The sequence below is a fragment of the Grus americana genome, chromosome 6, assembly GCF_028858705.1.
Source record: "Grus americana isolate bGruAme1 chromosome 6, bGruAme1.mat, whole genome shotgun sequence".
Lineage (NCBI taxonomy): Eukaryota > Metazoa > Chordata > Aves > Gruiformes > Gruidae > Grus > Grus americana.
Window position 1 is genome coordinate 1788262 of NC_072857.1, and position 21903 is coordinate 1810164.

Genomic DNA, 21903 nt, shown 5'->3' on the forward strand with positions numbered 1-21903 from the left:
GTAAATCCAGACTGTGCCATACATTATTTATAGCCCTTGCTCCATTCAGAGAGAACAAATACCTTATTCAGCTACAACTTATAGACGTTTAGCGAAAAACAACATGCTTTACTGCCTAGTTAATTTTAAAAGTAAGGATTTATCTATTTGGTTTAGTCTGTAATGCGTCTGGCTCTGTTTTATCAGGCTGTATGCAGCTAAGAGAGCTGAGTAAGTACAATTACCCACGGCACACGGTGATGATAAACTGCATCCCGTGTGCCTTATTCAGACAAATTCTTTTGAATTTCAGAGCAAATTTTGACCAAGTAAGGCATCTGAATCCAAACTAAAGCTGAGCTATAAAACTTATGATGCCATCTTCTGATTCCAGGGATTTTCCAGTAATTAAAAGACAACACACAAACTTAGTCTACTGCTGATTTATAAGGACTGCTACTTATTTCACCAGTGGAAGAGGAGTTTCTTGTGAACAGACCCACAGCAGTTCGAGCACCAGCAGTGATGGGTGCAGCCCGCAGGTGCTGGGACCCCGCCAGCACTCGTCCCACATCTCTGTCCCATGGTCAGGACCAGCTCCCTCAGGGCAGGGCTGCACTTCCACAAACGCACTCTCACCGAGCACTTAGCACACACCCACTTGTAAGGTAGGGGGTATCGCCTTCCCAAATAAGAGAAAAATCCTCAGAAAGCAGAGAGATTCCTACAGAGGTGCTTGAAGTGTTGTGAGTAAGGACAGCTCAAACTGGAGGTCTCGTTTTTTGGCACCTTGAACTTAGCAGATACGTGTCCTGGTCAGAGGCACGCGCGTTCGACTTGCATGCGCACGTCTCTGTTTGTAGCCCGCAGATTCAATTAGAGAGGAAGCTGACATACATGCCTTAATTGCACTTTCCATTACCACTGCTGCTCAGATGCTGCGATCCTCCCTCTCCTTTCTGGCAGCGCTGCCACGAGCTGCGTCCACTCCCTGGGATGCTCATTAGCTAAAAGCCCACATGCCAACCACTGGTACTTTTTTTTTTTTTTTAAAATAGCTGGGCCTGTGGCTGGTTCCCAGCTAATCACCCAAGTGTCTGCAAGCTCCTGCCAGCCAAGTGCTTCAGGACTGAGGTTCCCTGTGACCTGACCACACATAGCCACTCCAACCCCAACAGCATAGGTTTAGTGATTCTGCCTACTACTTAACAAATTTTAACATTGCTTGGCCCCCAGAGAAGAAGTTCCTGTAAGAAAATCCCATTAACTCCCCCCTGTAACTCTCAGTACAAATTCAAATCAGCTTGGCAGGGTGAGAGGCAAAGGACATTTTAATTACCTGGGAGCAGTCCCTAAAGCAATTTGCCCAAACCTCTCCCAAAACAGCAAGGCAGAGCAGCTGAGACTTTGTCAGGAGCTGTTTAACAAGGCTGGACGGAAACGAGAACGGCGAAGTGCATCACCCCCTTCCATTTCTGAGCCATATTTTGAAGGAGAAGTAAGAGAGCCAGTTTTGGGAAGTTAAGCAAAGCACAGAAGAGCTTTAGATCAGAGTTATCATTTTAAAGTGCGCGATGTTGGTCTATTAGAATACTTATGTATATATCAAAGCACATGAATACAGCGACCCCACAAAAACACCCCTCTTCTCCAGCAGTGCAAGCTGCACAAGCCACCTCTGGGCAGCACAACGGGTCCCCGGAGCCCCAAGCAAAAGGCCACGTTCACCCAGTAATTATTCAGCTCATCATTTGACACCACAAGGTAACAATTGCATTTTTTATTATACCGGCACCCAATTCCTCCAAAGACAGTGCAATTACATGGCTGAGGGATGGGCTCACTCCAGCGACTCGCTGTTAGTTTTGTCCCGGACGATGGATGCTGAGATGTTACATCGCGCCCAATGCAGACGGGAGTTCTGCAATTTGCCATTTTGTACTTGCTAAGCCCAGACTGTGCTTTCCCTAGCAACTGAAGTCCCCCGAGCCACAGGCACACCTCAAAACCAGCTCCAAAACCACTCATGGAAACTCGGTTCTTCACTCTGAAGTGAGAGGAGTGAAAACCATTGCTCTTCATGAGGGAATTACTAATTGGGTGTCACCACACTAAGCTGCTGATTAGTGGAGAGCGTTAACACACAAGAATCCCCTTTCAAAGAGGCGAGTTACCGGAGGTGGGGGAGACGGGAAGGATGGGTTGGACTCCCAAGACCCCATCAGCTTCCCTGCAAACAGGCTCCAGCTCCTCCTCAGTTAAATGTCACGTGGGATCTCATGCTCAGTTCTAGACGCTGCTGCTGAACTTAGCTTCCAGAGTGCCAGAAAATGGCTTGAGGAAAATCAAGTCACAATGAAACGAAACCGAAGCAAGGAAGAGCTGGCAAGCAATGAAATACTGAAATTGGAATGGGTCTGAAGGAAAGAAGAGTTAAAAAGTTATGTGTCAAGAAGGAAAGCCCTGTGTAAGAGCAAGTGGTCTATTAAAGCAGAAAAGGAACGTTAAATTGGAAAGAGCTGTCAGGCAATGCGTAACAGATTACAACGTATTCCTCGTGTGCATTTTGAGAACTGCTCGAATTTTGCTGCTTTTAACTTCTGTTAGATGGGAAAGCCGCGCTAGCCCCACGTGCAGGTGTACCCCCGGGGAGGACGTGCTGTTCACCATGCCGGCATCGCTCCAAACCTCTTCCTTAACATCACCGCACTGGAGAGAGGGAGATTCCTGAAAAACACACAGCGGCTGCCGCCTCCTCCTCCTGATCAGCTCTGCCAGTCCACAATTCTGAAGCAAATGTGTCAAAGGAAGAGAAGGTGCCGGCCAGCCCCAGTTATTTATTCTGAGAAGCTGATCACAGCTGTGACAAATGTGCATGAAACGAGGCCAACATTCAGTCACACATTGCATTCAAACAATGCCAGATACATCCCTTAGCTAAAACTGGTGAAAATACACACACCCTGGCCTTGCAGAAGAGTTGATTCATAGTGTTGGTTTAAAAAAAGTGAATAAGCAAATATCGTTTGGTTTAAAAACACAGTTAGGTTCCAATAAACACAGTTTGCTCGCGATTCTGTCAAAGATCCAAATAAAAAGATATGCAAGAGTGTGATGAGGTTTAGTGGTTTCCCAAGAGAAGAGTTTGGGGTTCAGCCCACAGTAACGCTTCCAAAAATTTTCCACGGATGGAAAATCTACCTTTTGAAATACAACCCACTGAATTTATTTTTAATGTTCTCCAAGCATTTTGCATTTCAAACGTCGGAGTTTGGCCACTGGTCCGAGTTAGAGCGCTCAACGTGAACACCGAGATACCAATGAGTGCTCGGGTGCAGCTGGCTCTAGGTTTGGTCCCCAGAGCCCTTCAAATGGGATGCAAGCACCCCGGCAGGTCACCCTGGCCTAACAGGAGCCACTTGCCCGTCATCCAGGGGCAGGCTGGGCTGAGCAAGGTAAGGGAAGGGTTCAGAGATTTTGCATTAAGGAAGGACTAAACGTTAATAAAATAAAATAAGCAAACATCAAAAATTTCTGCACTTAATACCATGTTTAAGTTGTTATTCTTACAGCAAATCTCCACGTATCTGATAACGATTTCTACATTTTAGACCTTCTCATTTAAATGTGTTTTCCACAGCAAAAATCATGGTGTTCCAAAAGCAAACTCTGTCTGATATTTATTTATTTAAACTTTCAGTGCTTTGCTGTTGCTTCTCATGTTCTGGTAAGTTCTTCTGTTACCAACAAAGTCCTAATTCATTTAGCATTGATGCTAAGAAGTGATCCCTCCCAACAGCACAGGCTCAGGTCTAATAATTCCCAGCAGGAAAAGTTAATTGAACAGCCTTCTGGCTGAGACAACATTTGATTTTCCTTTTTTAAAACCCATCAGCATCTGCAGGTGTTTTGGCCACTTTCTGGGAACAAGTAAAGGGAAAAGTGCTTCCATTTCAGACAGACACATTATCTCTGATGAAGACCAATTTGTAAAATGGCAAGGTTTTTACAAGAGGGGGAAGTAAGGAAAAGTGTGATAATGAAAGTCTGGTAACCTGTAGGCTGTTCAATAGACTGAATGTTATTGGTCAAAGGAAGCAAGCTCAATAAAAGCAAAGGAAGAGAGTAGTGAAAAAAATAACTGCATCTGGAAACAGATGAAGACAAAATGCAAATTCACTACACTGAAAACCACATTGATCTTATTAATCTCTGGGGGAAAAAAAAAAGTGTTATTCCTGCTATATAGTTTATTTTTTCACCAATTCAGAGCTGTTGATGTCAGTTCCACTTGCCAACAGACAGACACCCATATCAACGATGCGCATGCAGCGACCCAGAAGCAAGACAACAAATTCTGAGGTGATGATCTGAGATAATATAAAGAGCAATAAGGACAGTTCAGTGATGTGCTGCCTGATATATATCTTGTGTATGTTAACATATTGCATGATTTTCTTCAAGAGCAATACATGTTTTTTGGAGGATCACACGATGAAGTTGATCATTACTCCCAATGGAGAGCAAATAATCTCGATCATAATGCCGAGAAAGTTCAGTTGCTGCAAAATTTAAGAAACACATTTGAGGTTTCCCACATATAAGCAGGAGAAATTGTTTAATTGGGGATGTTAAAAAGATGCAAACTCTAAAGACTGTCTTACAGAGGAATTACCTGAGGATCGGTGGTTTACCTTGTCCCCCACCTCTTCACCTGCGTTGGTTTACAGGCTCGGACCACTTGGATCCTACCCCCCTCCAAAAAAAATTCCACTTAATTTTTAGTGACAGCAGTAGACAGTCAAAGCAGCCTTTGCAATGAGAATTTCACCTTATGCTATTTACTATGTAGGTAAATAAGGTACTTTGGGGTTCCAGCACAACATACACCACCCAGCTGGGGTTCTTCCCATCCCCGTAAGCAGCCATCCCATCTGGGACTCAGGCGATCCCCGCAGCTCTGTGTGGCAAACGAGGCACGTCCTCAGGGCAGAAGAGCTCCATCCTCGCAGGACCCTCTGCCTCAAAGCTAACTTGTAAACCAGCACAGATCCCTACGGCATCGTGAGGTTTCGGCCATCACCCAGCACACATGCACCCACTCATACTGAGCTCTTCTGGGTACCAGAGGGCTTATCTGAAATATTTAGACTACTCAGCTCTCTGCCCTCAGACTCAAAATGAAAAATGCATGACTTATTCTTGGTATTTATTTTTCATCTGCAGGTAACTTCTCTTTTGTCATAAAATAAATTCCACGTTAGACTCAAATACATTTCAAAGCTTTGCATCTTCAAGGGAATGCACAAGATCAGATGTTTCTCCTGGGAAAAACACAAAGTGAAACCGCTCAAGAATTCAATTAATTTGTGAAACTTACTGTCATTAGAGATGATCAAATATAAAACTGTGAAAAGATTCAAATAAACACATATATAGTCATATGACTAAGAAAAACCTTCTCAAAGTGCATTAAGCATGCAATACATCATCCTGTAGCTGTCATAATGCACACATATATGGTGCCAAAGCGGATTTACATAAGTAATCTTGTTTCTGGTATTTTCCAGAGAAGTCGTCTTTGCCAGCCTACACAACCCAAGCCCATAATGCCCCAGGTACTCCATGGCCAGGGTCCCTTCCACCCAAATATTGCTGCTTTCAACAGGGACTTCAAAACCAAGACACTTCTGCAGCATCTTTTTTTATGCTGACTGACCAAATTCTGATAAAAACCTGTTTCATCCAGAATTCTTATGACTAGTTCTGGTCTGACATCAAAACAACAGGCTCTTCTTGTCCATGTTTACTTTTTCCTTTGATTCAGATTTGATTTTATTGCTCACAAGAAGCGCCAAATGGATTCCTGAGAAGATGCAAGAGTGCTACTAGTCCTGGAACAGAAACATGCAGAGGAAATTTAAAAATGCAGCTTTCCTCCAAGTTTTTAATGGAGAAAGCTGCATTCAGTCCATAGTTTGTGTCCATGGACCATTCATCCTTGGGCCTTTCCAGGTACAAAAGTTCCAGCAGACACTATGAAGGATAGTTCAACTCCGATCAATTAATTTCACAGCTTTTGACATTACACAAAACTTGGGTTGTTACAAGAGAGCACAAGAGTGAAAAGCAGTAGCTTCTCTCATCTAGTAACATCTTCCTTACAGTTGTTAATACCCAGGACCTCGGGGGAATCCTAAAGAAGTCACACGCAGTTACCCAAATCTGAAAACTCAGCAGGTTTTGGGTAAAGCAGTTGGTCCACAAAATTCAGAGTCAAAGCCAAATTACATCGGGTAGAGCCTATGTGTTCACATTAATTTATGCAAAGATCAATTAACTTCCCAACATTTGTACTCCACCCTCAAAGTTTTTGTTGTAAGAGTAACCTCCTTCTTCCTCACCTACATCCAGATGTTCATTATGTGCATCGCCATGCTTCTCAAAGGGACACGACAGTGCCCAGGCAGGACACATCATAGAGAGATGACCGATGACAAGATTTATTTGATTATAAAGATACAGGGTACCCACAGCTTCTCCCCTACCCCATTTTGGTGCCAGCTGGGGCGCAGGCATTCCCAAGTGCAGAGCATGAATTCAGACTCCTGCACAGACATGTCCACCGACAGTTTGCCAGCTTCACTGCTTTCCCTCTCTAGTTTTGAGCAGAGAGTTTAGAGGAGAAAACAAAGCTTCTGGGAGTATTCTTATGATTTAGGCTTGTCTAGAAACCTGGTATGACTTACATGCGCTCATTAAAATATAAAAATAAAATACGCTTGTTACCCACATAGACCGAGAAGGTAGATTAAGCACTATGTCCCCTCAGTCATGGAAAATTGACACTGCTAAGGCTCAAAGCATCCATCTCAAATTACTTTGTGAATCATTTTCCCTTCTGGGGAAGAAAAAAAAAACCCAGCAACTAAAACAACTATGCAGTTATTTTCTGTTTCTTTTTTATTATTTCACCATTGCCACCTGCTGTGCAATATTTTATGCTCCATTTCTTCCAGTTAGGCTATTTCTAGGTGAAAAAAGTAATTTATTTTGTTCAGGTATGGGAGACATTTATGTATTGCTCTACGGTGATGGACAACTATGAAATCTGAAGAATAGGAACACTAATCCAGCACAAGGGACATCAGCCCTATAGGCAGAACAAGTTTATATAGGCTAGAACCGTTCTCACTCCCTGTTTCACTCTAAGAACAGGGATCTTCTACCTTATGATTTCAGGAAAAAAAGCATGGAAAAGCAAGACTTATGTGAACCAACATGGAGAAGCATGCTTCAATCTGTACCAGGTACCCAGGCCCCTGAGCTGGAAGATAGGGAGCAGAATGAAGCCCCCGTAATCCAAGGGGAAATAGTTAGCAACCTGCTACGCCACTTAGTCACACACAAGTCCATGGGGCCGGATGGGATCCGGCCAAGTGTATTGAGGGAGCTGGCAGAGGTGCTCACCAAGCCACTTTCCATCATTTATCAGCAGTCCTGGCTGACCAGTAAGGTCAGCCAATGTGACACCCATCCACAAGAAGGGTCAGAAGGAGGATCTGGGGAACTACAAGCCTGTCAGTCTGACTTCAGAGCCAGGGAAGGTTATGGAGCAGATCACCTCAAGTGCCATCATGCAGCACATACAGGACAAGGTTACCAGGTCCAGTCAGTATGGGTTCATGAAAGGCAGGTCCTGCTTGACCAATCTGATCTCCTTCTATGACAAGGTAACCCACTTAGTCAATGAGGGAAAAAGTTGTAGATGTTGTCTACCTGGACTTTAAGTAAAACCTTTGACACCATTTTCCACAGCATCCTCCTGGAGAAACTGGCTGCTCATGGCATACTCTTTGCTGGGTAGAAAAACTGGCTGGATGGCCAGGCCCAAAGAGTTGTAGTGAATGGAGTGAAATCCAGTTGGCAGCCCATCACAAGTGGTGTTCCCCAGGGCTCAGTACTGGAGCCAGTTCTCTCTAATATCTTCATCAATGATCTGGACAAGGGGATCGAGTGCTCCCTCAGTAAGTTCACAGATGACACCAAGTTGGGCAGGAGTGATGATCTGCTGGAGGCTAGGAAGGCTCTACAGAGGGACAGTCTGGATCGATGGGCCGAGGCCAACTGTATGAGGTTCAACAAGGCTCAGTGCTGGGTCCTGCACTTGGGTCACAACAACCCCAGGCAATGCTACAGGTTTGGGGCAGAGTGGCTGGAAAGCTGCCTGGCAGAAAAGGACCTGGAGGTGTTGGTGAACAGCCAGCTGAACATAAGCCAGCAGTGTGCCCAGGTAGCCAAGAAGGCCAACAGCATCTTGGCTTGTATCAGGAATAGCGTGGTGAGCAGGACCAAGGCAGTGATCATCCCCCTGTACTTGGCACTGGTGAGGCCACACCTTGAGCGCTGAGTTCAGTTTTGGGCCCCTCACTACAAGAAAGACACCAGGGTGCTGGAGCATGTTCAAAGGGTAACAAAGTGGTGAAGGGTCTGGAGCACAGGTCTTAGGAGGAGTGGCTGAGGGAACCGGGGTTGTTTAGTCTGGAGAAAAGGAGGCTGAGGGGAGACCTCATCTCTTTCTACAACTACCTGAAAGAAGGTTGTAGCCAGATGGGTGTTGGTCTCTCTCACACAACAGGAGAAGAGGAAATGGCCTCAAGTTGTGACAGGGGAGGCTTCGGTTGGATATTAGGAAAGATTTCTTCACCAAAAGTGTTGTCAAGCACTGGAACAGGCTGCCTAAGGAAGTGGTTGAGTCACCATCCCTAGAGATATTTAAGAGACATAGACATGGTGCTTAGGGACATGGTTTAGTGGTGAACTCAGCCATGTTAGGTTTACAGTTGGACTCAATGATCGTAAAGGTCTTTTCCAACCTATACAATTCTACAATCCTATGCAGCTATTCCAAAACAGTATCTTTAAAAGACGTGACCAGCCCAGGGTGTTTCTCTGACCTATGACCAACTGTAGCCACAAATTCTTCTCCTCTGGACTGGCAGGTGCAAGACTTTCTCCTACTGTTACATAGAGCAAAGCTTCAGGGCTGCACTGACTTTCCTTCATTTCCAGCCCCAGTGATGAATACGATGTCTGAAACCCAATTTTCTTCCTTTTTGGATTCCTACCAAAACAAACCCCAGAAAGCCTGTCACTCGCTTTATAACCTCAGAAGAATTATTACAGCAGCTGCCAACTATTCTGGGACATACATACAGTTCCTCAAAACTACACATTCATCTTTACAAGAGAAATCTAATGATTTTTTCCCAAGCAAATATTAGTCTCAAAGATTAAGAGTCATATTTTATTTAACAGTAGTACTGTAAACAAGATAACACGAAGTGTGATGAGTGGGGGGTGTTAAAAATAGAGGCTGTAGAGGCACCCTGGAATGTCTCTGGGATGACATTACTAGATGAGTCCACTTGTGCCCATCAAGCTAATAGATGCCCCCTGCCACAGCACACACCACAAGCGTGATGCAGAGGAAGGGAGTCTCACCATCAGCACGATGTTTTGCCAGAGCAGCACATGAACTGTCACTGCTTTGGAATCATTTCACCAAATCCCTGGAAGAGGAAAGATTTCTCTCTCCACATACTTCATTGTCAAGGACCACACCGCTGTAAACATTTGTACATATCTCTCTGGAGACAAGTGTATTCTGAGTAATGAAAGACATTTCTACTGACTAACTGCTGAGGCCAAGATGTTCACTCAAGTTTCTCCAATTCCTGGCTCTTCTGGGATGCAGTAGTTGACAGTGCAGCAAGAAGAGATTTAGGTGAACAAGATGAGCAATTTCTAATGCCTTTTTATCAACGCACCTGATGCTGAACCTAGTCACCATCTCCCTGTGGCTTGCACCAAGGAAAGCTGTGCAGGGAGCACCAGGGTCTTAATATTTCTGTTATTACTGCCTAAATAACCACCTTCATGCAGCAATCAGTATTTACTACTTGATTAGCTTTTTGTAGGCAGGGGTTGGGTAACCCTGCGGTATATCGGGGTTGTCTTACCTTCTGGTTCTCTAACGGCAGGCGCTCTGGTTTCCTGGCTAAGCAGGGGGAGAAGCGCTCACGCTAACCCTGGCTGAAAGCAAAGCCCACTGCTTTGCAGTGCACCTGGAAGCAAGGGATCCCAAACCCTTCACTTTGGCCCAAGTCAGCCAGAATTAACACAAAAAGACTCTGAGCAAGTCACTTAGCCCTCAAAAATGACTGTAAATTCACTTAAGATATAATTAAGGATATGAGTTAAACTGAACATGTGAATTGAGTCACGCTGAAAATTTTATTTTCATGCCTTAAAACAATTTAGCTCACAGCAGGTGAGAGCTAATGCTTGAAATTAAAGCAAGTGAAAGCAGAGGCTTCATTGCCTACATACCAAAGTGATAAAGAAATGAGTTAAGTCAAGTAGGGTGAAATATGCAGTGATACAGGACATACGCAGGCTTTACTGAACAGAAACTCATGCTCAGGAACTGATATTTTCTGTGATGTACTTAGTTCCTCCTTCTGCTTGCAACCAAGCAACAACCTGTAATATGTTGAACTAAATGAAATGTTACAGTGCAAAACCCACGACCAATTTTTATTTTGGACTTTTGCCTATAAGGAGGATCTTTTATTTTTACACAATTCCATCATTTCTGCTGTCCTCTGTGACCTAAAGTTAAGTAAACAAAGAAAATCTTTTACACCTTTGTCTTGCTTTTCTTAGGACTGCTACAAACCTTTAAAGGTCACTTATAGCTGTGTTTCAGAAATAACACCGCTCTCCAGCTTTCCCTCCCCTTTGTCAGGTGCCTGACATTTCTCAGATGGATTTTGTCTTTTGTGCCCTCTGTTCATCTGCTTCACCGTGTTGTCCCCTTCGGTGAGGCAACCTGCGTGTTAAGCCAAAGCGCTTCCCGGGGGTGGTTGCGGTGATCTTTGCCAGCGCTGAAGAAGCAGCTTTGGACGAGTCAAAGCGCTCGCTTTGCTGAGCCACCAGCCAAAGTGCCAAAGAAACTACAAAACCCTCTTAAGGCTATTGAAATACCTTGGGTAGCAGAGCAGTGGCACCAGAAATAAGCGATAAACCGCCAACAGGGTCAGCAGGAATTGTGCAGTTACTGAGCTCACGGCAGGTCTTGCAAAGCATCCCGCAGCTCACCAGCACTTCTGTCCACACCATTATCCTCCAGCAGGATCCTGGCCAGCCTCTAGTCTCAGCACACACAGGAAAGCAGCAGGCAATCGATCTTCCAGCATTCTCTCAGCTTCCCTTGGAAATTACCCATTTTTGATGCTGCTTTTGCCACAAGTGGGACACTTGTAGGTCTCTATAGATTCTGATAGGGATATTCCTGATGTCTCAGGTATACTTTATGAGCAGCCCTGTTCTAAAGATAAACCCAATCTTTGAGCAAGAATGACATTTTTTACGCAATTTTTATCTTATTTTTAAGGTGCTTCAAAGGCTTGTTTTCATTCTTACATGGAAGGAATGATGATTTTAAAACCTACATAGTCCCTGTGAACCTGCATCATTGTCCTTCAGCCAAAGCCAGGTTTTACCCTTACCTGTGGGCACAAACCACTCTTACAGACCCTTTAACACACACCTAACAGCTCCCACCATTCATCCTTTCCTTCTATTTCTTATTTTGGACATATGGTTGCTTTATGTTACAGGTACAGCAAGGACAAATGCTGAGAATCCATCTTCCAGGGGAGATCGTGGAAGATAACATCAAGAAGTGACTTCTGTGCTGCAGGAACTGGGCTGGCATATGTCTTCAGGAACTCAGACAACATACAATTCAATGAATAAAACACAACTGGGCAGTTTTTTTTACAGCCACTGCCTTGATTCACAGCTCTGATCAAACAGCTCAGTCTTAGTCTGCCCCAGTTTTCCCTAGATCAAAAGGGGTGTAAGTCATGTACCCCACAAGGGTTAGCACACCCTAAGAGAGTATTTTAACTTCGGGTCAAGTGCAATGTCTGTGCAAGTGGCTCAAATGATAGCAATAGCACCTTTCCTTGGACAGAAAGAAGGAAAGTGAATAGAAGTTAGTGATTTGGCTGGAGCAGAGAACAATTAACCATTCCTCCCTGCAGTGGACTGCCCAGAAGGAATGTCTTCATTTTCCTAGCCCAGGAAAGAGCACCGTAAAGATCAGCTGTGCTGTTTGGCACAGATCACGTAGCCTTTTCATGCTTCCAGCCACTGCCATTTCACACCACTGCATTACTTCTGGGACATTCATCTTGGAAAGCAGTCTAAGGGATTGGATGACACTGTCTGCAGGAGTCGTGCATGACCCGAGAAGAGCGGCAGGGAGAGACAGACCCCCAGCACCACTGGCCATCAAGCTGCAGGGTTTATATCAACAGCAGAACATCAGGCACAGCTGTATGTCCATCAGCTCATCATCTGCAGGCCTGAAATCACAAATTTACTCAGGGGAAAAGGCAGTTCAAGAGCTCTCTGCCTTTTAAGATCCTGGCAGGTTTTATACAATTTCCACCGAGACCAACACAAGCATCCCCTCTGGAGCTTATTTTCAAATGGCTCTGTCAGTACATGCTAACTTGACACTTGTGTCTGGACAGCAAGGAGCATCTCAGATTGAAGTGATCACAGAATTTTTAAATCGGAAGTCAATACAAATTCCACATCTCCAGCAAGGAAGCAGTGATGAGCTGATAGTTCTCCACAGCTTCGCATCATCTAGCCTGGAGATGTCCAATGTTTCTTCCATATCATAAAGAAAGATTCAAGTAGGTCCTTTGTTCTAAGGGGCATTTGCATGAAACCCGGGTTCCACTTAAAGCCTTGATCTGTTCCTTCTCCATTTGAAGTCACAGCTCCCTGTGATATCACAGCCAGTTACTACAGAAATGAATTCTGTGCCCCAGGCACTGAACTTGCAGTAGACTGATGGGAAGCATCCAAGAGCAGTGGGAGCTTAAGATCAGTCATGCAAGTAGCATTTAATCTAAAGGCTGGCAATGCGTGGAGGTCCAGGGAATCTCATACAATTAAAATTAGTCTTTCCTCACCATAAAAAAGGAAATATGTAAGCGTTGGAGACTTCAAGTCCTCCTCCCTGGATAGAAATAATCAAAATATAACCCTGTAAATATTACATTATAGGCAGGAAGAACTCATCAACTGAAACGGAACAAATTCAGATACCATATCTGTGGAGCAGACTTCACAGGTTGTTAGCAGCCTTGCAGATGACTCACAAATGATGTCAGAGGAGCATCTATGCTTTGTCAGAATTCAAGACAAACACAACCTTTTGCTCTGCCTAGAGGAGCAGCAATGCAGCACTGTCATTTCTGCATCCTCAGGTCTCCCAGTGGAAAATCCTGTTACAATCAGCCAGGTTTTGCTGCCCGCACAAAGAGCCAAAGGGAATCGCATTTTTATAAACTCTTATTGACAGGAAAGTTTTGTTCCTTACTCATTACAAATGACAACTTATTTACATGTACCTGTTGCCCAAGCAGGGCACTGGAGGGTTATAGCTTGTTAAATGAGAATGTAATAGGTCAGAAGTGATAAAAATGTCCATGCTTTTGGTTAATGAAAATCAGAATACTGCACAAGTCCTTGTAGGAGTGAGTTTGACTGGAAGATCAAGTTGCTAATTGAAGCAAGTGTTCTCACCACCAGCCAAAGCATCTGCTACATCTGCATTTCTGGGATAGGAACCTTTGACAGACCTCATCTCTTCCAACTATGAAGGAGGAAGAGATACGAAAATTTTGACAAGCCTTATGCAATGGGAAAAATCATTTTTGCCAGCCAGAAATGCATCTAGCCTGTACAGTTAAGTTGGTACCTAATAAATTATACAAAAAACTTATTACTTTGACATGCTATTATTTAAGTAACACTTCTATAAATGTAAATTGGCAGCACACTCTAAGCTGTAAGTTTTCTATTTTTCAAGGTGATTTTGTGCATTTTCTAAAAATTATTTCATACTCCATAGCGAACTTTTGCATGAGGACACTCCATTTTGGAGAAATGTGTACTAAATTGGCCTCCAGGTGGTTTTTTTGCAACACCAAATCTTGTTTTACAGACTCAGTCCATTACAGAGGTGTAAGAGTTCATGAAGAAAGTCAGCAACAGAAAAACAAAGTGATATGCCATTGCCAGTTAAATAGCAGAAATAGAGAAATTCTGTATTGAGGGATCCACCTCTAAGTGTACTTTCCCTGAAGACTTCAATAGGTCTTTTAAAAAAATCTTGCCTCATTGTAAGTTACACTTAATTGCTAGACATCAATCTTTAGACTACTGCAAATGAGTAAAAAAACATGTGGGAAACTAAGGAGCACATTGTAACTACACGCGTGTCTTTGCTGTAAAGACAATTAATACTCACGTGTGACCTGTTAAAACAGACCACATCCTCCTGCACAGAAATCACAGCACCAGCGTGGAATAATACCCCTCACAATAGCTGTTAAATGCTGGAATCGTAGGTTCCATAAAGGCTTTATCCCTTTTGTGCACCTGACCATCTCGGCCACAAAGCTATCAGACTGTTTGGATTCAACTAAGAAAATGCTCCAAACCCAATCCCTTTCCCTGCAGATAGCTTGGATTGAGGGACTGCAGCATTGGTTATCGGGGGCTGCATCTCAGCTCAGACAATGGAGCCAGGCTGGTTAAACCCCAGCCTTCAATCACAGGATTAGCACTTTGCTCACTCCCTTTGGCAGTGGGTTTGTCCTTTCCAACAGGGGCTTACAGCAGAGGCTCACGATGAACGTATCTACAGCATCAAGGCATTTTTCTGGGTTTTATTCTGATGTTTGTGTCACCATGCCGCGTCCCTTTTCTTTACCTAGAATAAAGGACTGCAGGTTGTGACCATCTGCATGATGGAGCAAGAAAGAGCTTTGCTTTGGAGGGGGCAGATGTGCAGGAAGGATGATGGTGCAGACATGCCTTTACATCTGCTCTGCATGTGCTCCCCTGTTCAGAGCCATCTTTCACCTTCTCATCACACCATAACTAAGAACCTCTCTGTGGGTGCTCTAACTTGAAATATTTTTAAACAGCTTCCCATCAGCCACACTACCAGGCAAAAAAAAAAGATGACTATGGTTTGGGTGTGCAGTCACTCTTCTCACTAGACTGAGCTTGCACAAGAGAAAATATGACTTTTTTTACCCACACCTTCCTGGGAGGAGGACACACCAAGTAGTATTTGCAGATATGAGTGTGACCCAGCTGGCTGACATTATCCACTTGCAGCTCTGCCAAGCACCCAAGTCCCTTGCTTACTGCAGAAAGTTACCTCCTAAACACTTAAGTTTAGGTTAGCAGAATTATTTGGTCAAGCGTATATCTCTGTGGAGATCATTTATCCCCACTGACACACAGAGGCATTCCTTGCTGTGGCACAAAGGAAAAATATTTGCAACAACATTGAGTTTAAGACTATTTGTAATCCACAGACTCCTGCACCTAGCACAGGAAACCAGTACCAGGCTGCAAACTGCATTTCTTAAGTATAAGTTTGTAGTTACGTGCTGGAAATAACACCTGGCAGTTCCAGCATTGGGTAGACAGCATTGTTAATCCCCTAGCCTATAGTGCAGGAGCACAGCAGATCGTTATTTTTCATGAGTCTGGAAATACAGGATTAGCTGCAGTTAGCCAAGGTACATATTGGTAACAGAATAATGAAAAAAGTCAACAGCAGCTCCCGCTCCCCCCTTCCCACCGCCCTCGTTAGTGCCAGTTCAGCATTTTGCCTCCCATGGAGGGTACATTCTTGAATACTACATTCCCAGCAATCCTTAAGTTGTTCCTAAGTTCAGCTGCTGTCAGTCTGTCAAGCAAGCAAATGAAAGTCTGGTTTAAGGAGCAGAAGCTCCTGCTCTGGCATTTGAGAACAGCTACAGCGGAGCACAACGAGCTCCTCGCACGCCGGGTTCCGACTCCGTGCCTCTCCTGCGCGAGGGTAAATGCCAAGCTCTTGTCTCCACAGAGATGGGCTACCGATCGATAGAACCGTACTGCAGAGCAATCAATTCCTCGCCTTCATGGGGATTCGGATGCTCTCACTTCTGCTCAAGACAGTTATTAAGGTGTCTTGTCCTTCTTAATATTTCCTAATTACTTTTTCTGAAACATTGCACTCATTTCACAAAACCTCCCTTAAATCTTATTCCCTCAATGATTCGGCATTATAATTCCTTCCACAGGCAGCACAATAATATAAAGCAGAACAGATACGACACCTCCTCATTGCTCAGGAGATCAGCAGTAAGAGTCACCACCCAGTAATAAGATGAGTTAACAGACTGCTGGTCATTAACAGCAAGGGAGCTTGACATGGAGCATCCACGATGCCCACCTAGGAGGACACAGGCTTCTCCACCTTTATCACTGTCATAACCTTCCTATGACTAAATGAAGCCACAAAGTGCCTCATAGCATGAGGTGGTGAATTAAAACTTAATGACGCCGCTGTAGCAGAGACAGTTTCCAGCCTCTGCCTTTGGTACCAGAAAGCAGGATGTTGCTTAACAAAAGTAAATCATTACAAGCTGTACAGCACAGAGTTTATCTTTAATGAGCCCGCCCAGAAATTTGTTGTTGGCAGGAAAATTTGCAGGTTTTGCTCTGTGAAAGAGAGGCCCCCATTGCCCACCAGGGATGCTGCAGAACAGTAAATAAACCCCTGGTTTTGTGGTAAAACTATCTTATTTTGCTACTTTTAGCAGATTTCAAGTCACCAATGGAATCTTGTTTCATACAGAGAAAAGGCTTAGTTCTGTACAACAAAAACACACTAATACTGAGGCCAAAAGAAACCCCCAGAGCCAGAAAAGGTCACCAAATTCATACTGAACTAGTCAGAAGAACAATAACAGCCTACCTCAAACTATAATTGTCATCCAGCAATTCAAACAGCTGTCACACCTTCATGCACAGAGTTAAAAAATCCAGAAACAAAGAGAGGGAGGCACAGGATGGCATTATCTGGGGAAACAGTGTCTAATAATAGAATGAAGTGGGCATACCCCAAAAGTTTAAGCACTAACCCACATTCCCCACCACCACCCCTTAAACTCTTAATACCTTCTTCCCATCCTGTTTTCCAACTTTTTTCCTCTAATCCAGATGATATCCTAACTCAACCGTTTCCTTACCTAGACATCCTCATTCTCCAAGCCCCACAAAGGCAGAAGCAAGCCAAAGCTGTGCCTGCAGCAGCGCTGATTTGGAATGCCGCCACCACCAGAAGCAACAGCCAGGCTGACCCCCTCCATGCCCAGCAAGCATCTCATCCCATAACCAACCTAACTTATATGGAGAGGAGCTACTAACAGCTGGAGGCAATGATCACCCCGGCCTCCTCCCTGAGAAGCCACACCTGGGAAGGATGCTATTAAAAGCCTCACAGCAATTACCAAAGCCTCAGAGAGAACATCTGTGTTTCTGCAGAATTTACCTTTCCCCACTTAGCCCAGGGCTGGCTTTCCTACGTCGTGTTTGGGAAACGCCTGGTCCTGCTCCTGAACCTTCCCAGCTCAAGCACTCGAAAGGACACGGTCATATCATCATCTTATGTCGTTTTTCATCTTCAGGTGAAAAATCCCAACATCCAAGATGCCTCTGACTTCAAAACTGACAAATCCACATGGTATTTGTGCAGGTGATTAATCATTAGCAAACAACTTGTTAATTAAGGTTGCTGATTAAAAGATGTAAACATCAAAGCTGCACCTGCTTTCTAAATTGATCTCTGTTAAAGTGTAAATATTTTATCTATACAAGTTGGGAAAACAGAATGTCACCAGTGTTTAATCTGTACCATTCATTACAGATTTATATTAACCTTTAGAAAAGCAGTGACTACATCCCTGCGTTTGAGATGAACCACTATTAAAAATAAGACCTGAGTCAATTAAAAATTGAAGGATGGTGCTTTACTAAAGGACAGAAGATTATTATTATTATACCATTGCAAGAACAATCCTAAAGCTACAGTTAAAGTAGGACTTTCCTCTGCTGTTATGTTGTCATGCGGATATAACTTCAAGTTAAAATTTTCAATCTAAATAGTTACATTTGGTTTTAGCACAGAGGGAAGAAGTTTGGTCAAACCCCCAGGTGATCATTTTAGAGCACCCCAAAGCAGAAATCCCTTTGCTCACCTAACAGCTCATCACAGCGGTGAGATGTAACAGTACAGAAGAACCAGCTGCCTGAAGCCAGGAGATCGTATTAAATTGAGTTACGTACAAACGCACACAAACAGCACAGGTATATTTTCATCCTTTTGTTCTAACAGTCCACCATCAAACTGATTCCCAAAATAACTGATGGAAACCAGGGGGAGGGCAAATAATATTTGCGAAAAAACCCCAAAGCACCAATAAGGCAGGCTATTCTGTGTTTGACAGTATTTCTAGATATTAAGTCAAAATTTAACCACAGGTTTCAGGGCATTTTTCAAAATCAAACAGAAACCATAATTTATAGCGTCTATAAAATTATGCTATTAGTATGAGGCATGGAGGAAGCTGATAAAAAATATTTCATGCACAATTTCCAGATTTCATATGCAAGAGAAATAGATACACTGAGTTCAGCACTGGGAATACAGCTTGCACTTTGGCTGGAATTATTTCTCTCTGTGCTATCGTATCACTTGACAAATGTGATGGACAGAGACCGCATTTCAAGGCATGTTCACAAACTGGCAAAGCAAAACAAAGTTAAGGACCCGCGTGAGCGTACCGAATTTCGGGATCTGACATTGTTCTGACGCGATGCTTCGGTACCCATAAAAATGAAGAGATGCAGGAATGAGATAGTAGTACGTAATTATGTCAGAGGCTAAAAGACGTCTGAAAACACAGGCTGAAATGAATACTATTGCCTAGTACATTATCTTCTAAACCCAAAATGACAATAGTTTTACTGCATAATTGCGCTTTTATTGCTTTATTGCACTCATTAAGAAGAGCAGCCTCTCTCTCTTTATTCCTTTCTGACTACTTGTCTCCATTGCTCCTGGCTGCTGGCCTAAATCCCTCATCAAAACTTATCTGCAGAGCAACTGGCAACGGTCTGGAAATAGCTGGCTGGTCCCCCGGCGCGTCCCTTCCCAGCACCCAGATGCTGAACCCCGTTCGGAGGCGGCTCAGGGTGCTCTGAGAGAGGCCTGGGCACTGGTTGCCCGTGGAGCCCCTTGCTGTACTTGGCACGAGTTGGCCGTTGCTGCGGCGGGAGGAAGGGAAACGGTCCCTGCAAGCAAGAAGGTGGGAGGCTGCGACCAGGGGACTATCGTACGTGCGAGGCTTTCACCTCTCGAAAGTTTCTTTTTGCTTGACAACCCGAACATCGAAATCTGTGCGTGCTAAAGGCTGTTAAATCGCTGAATATCCCTAAATCCAACGGGTCAGCTCAGTTTGTGCTTTCCTCTTAATTTCTTTTCTTTTGGGGCATATTCCCCTTGGCACGTATCCATGCAGAGCTAACTCTAGCACGTGTGGTATCAGATGTTGTGAACGGCACGGTGTTCATGGCACGAAGTCTCTCTCGGGATGACAGTATTCTTGCTTGTGCAAAGGCAAAATGTAAACGTAACCTTCAAAGAAGAGAGGTACACGAACGGCAAAGCTGAGTTGCTCTACCAGGCTGGTCACCCACCAGAGAAAGGAATGACTGCCAAGGGAAGAAAAACTCCCACCCTCAAGTCCTTGGAGAACATCACAGGCTGAAGTGCCCAGTCCTGCAGTCAATGAAGTGAGATTTCAGTCAAAAATCAATGGGATTTCGCCGAGTTTTGGCAAAATGATCTGATCCTTTATGAAAGGCCACGTGCTGGAGGAGCAGGAATTACTGGTAACTGAAGTTGCAACGCACTGGCAGAAGCATTTGCAACGCCTGCTCCTCAGAAGAACGCTGTCACTTAATTAAGCATCGTTCTAAATGAGACCCAGGACCAAATTTGCATGCACTAATAAACAAATAAATTATTGACACTAAGTGCACGGCTGTACTTGTTCCACCAGTCGTGAGAGTTAAGCTTGCCAGAGGGGATGAAGAATCACAGTTTGTCTTTTGAGGGCTCGTTACACGAGGCACAACGCGATTATTTAAGTGCAGGTCACGCTGACTTTGCACTGTTTACTGAGGAGCTACGTACATGCATGAAGCACTCATAAAGTTAGACCCACAGGCTGCCCACTTTTTAAGGTGAAGCATGACCTGGTTTTAGAAAGTTCTCCACACCCACAGCACTTTATATACAATTTCTCATAAAAAAGGTGGTGGGTTTAAACTCCTTGTGATCTGCAAGTAATTGTGTGTTAGTAGGGTTTGAAGAGTCAATGGCAGAATGAACAGACTGGTCTCCTGTGGAAGCTGGCTATAAGATATTGTGGCGAGGCACACTGAGAATTTAAAACATTGGACATTTTTGGTAGAGTTAGGATCTAATAGTTAGGGTAAGCCTATCAGAAATAGTAAGTTTGCCCAAAAAACCAACAGAAAGGTTGTTAAAATCACTCTTTAATAGCACCTTGCCCACCTGCTCTTTGGCAGCTTTGGGTTGATATACTTTGCCTATTCTGCACCGAATCGAGTACCTGCAGCTCACGCGAGAGTACCCAAGCAAGGATTAATAAAGCTGAGCTCAGGGGCTGAGGACAGTCCCGGGCACCAGGAAAGAGATGAGCACGTATGGTCAGAGCTGCTGGGGAGGGCTGGCTGCAGCGGGGGCACAGCGCTCATCCTGACGGCGGTTCCCGGTGACGTGACACCCGCCCCAGCTGTATAATCCACGCGGAAATTTGCCTTTCGGAGCAGGGCTCAATTTGCTGAACCAGGCTAAGAGGCAGGAGCCGAAGGTGGACGCCCAAGAGAAAAGCCATGCAAAAACTTACGTTGTTGAGCAGAGCGGGATTGTAACACCCTGCTCGGGCAGGAGCCGCAGAAGCCAGAGCAAACTAATCAGCACCAAACGAGGGTAATCACGGAGATCCCCGAGTGATCCGCGCAGTAATCTCACCTCCGGCAGGAGCCAGCGGCTGACTCGGCTCCGACACGCAGGTTGACAATCAGTGAAAAGAGAAAATGTTACCCAAGGACTTGATGAAATTTTCGTCATTTTTAGTGGCATTGGATTTTTAAAGGGGCATCTAGAAAAACTAAATTGGAGCAGATTGTTCTTGCTGGTAGGAAGTTAACGGCTCAGAAAAGATAAGAACAACGGCAGCTGAAAAGGGAGTAACAGCTGTGGTTTTTCTTCTTTTTTAACACTTTAATTTCTGTAAAATCATAATCTACTTCCAGTTGTTCCAGATAATGTGGCCCTTGCAGTGATTAACCATGTTTCTCTCTATTCTGCCACAGTACGTCACTAATACCTTTGCTTAGCATCATCTTCACCCACAAGAAGCTCAACTCATGCCTGAGCAGATGTCAAAGTGATTTAGACTCAACCATTAATATAATCAATCCCAGACTTGGAAGTCCTGGAAGTAGCAAAGCCTTTGACCCAGAGTTACTTTCCCAAGAGCGTATCCCCGGCTGGTGTAAATCAGCATGCCTTTCCACCAGCCAACGGCCGTACAAGTTACACAGGGTACGGTGCTCTGCACCGGCCAGGTCCAGATCTAGAGGGGTTTAGGGCCTGGATTATTTTATATCTTTATATTTTCTGCTAGGTTATTTTATATCTTTATTGTTTACTTTGTTAGATTTATTTATATGTGAAGACATTTAGAAGGAGGTGTGAATGACTTAGCGGTAACAGCTGCCTGTCACCGTAAAGACACGTGTCTATCTACGGAGATGAAGAGCACTGAGTATTAATACGTGTCGTATTATCAGGAACACGCGGAAACAAACTACGCAGAGATGACTCCCATGTGG

The 21903-nt window shown here is 44.2% G+C and overlaps 1 long non-coding RNA gene across 3 annotated transcripts in view; it reads right to left on the bottom strand.

Moving 5' to 3' along the window:
• Positions 1 to 17625, bottom strand: part of LOC129207774 (uncharacterized) — a 77489-nt gene extending 59864 nt beyond the window's left edge. For all 3 annotated transcript variants that reach the window (XR_008577539.1, XR_008577537.1, XR_008577538.1), the window contains exon 1: positions 17468 to 17625. This is a non-coding gene — a long non-coding RNA (uncharacterized LOC129207774). The remainder of the gene's footprint in view (positions 1 to 17467) is intronic.
• Between the last annotated feature and the right edge of the window lie 4278 nt (positions 17626 to 21903).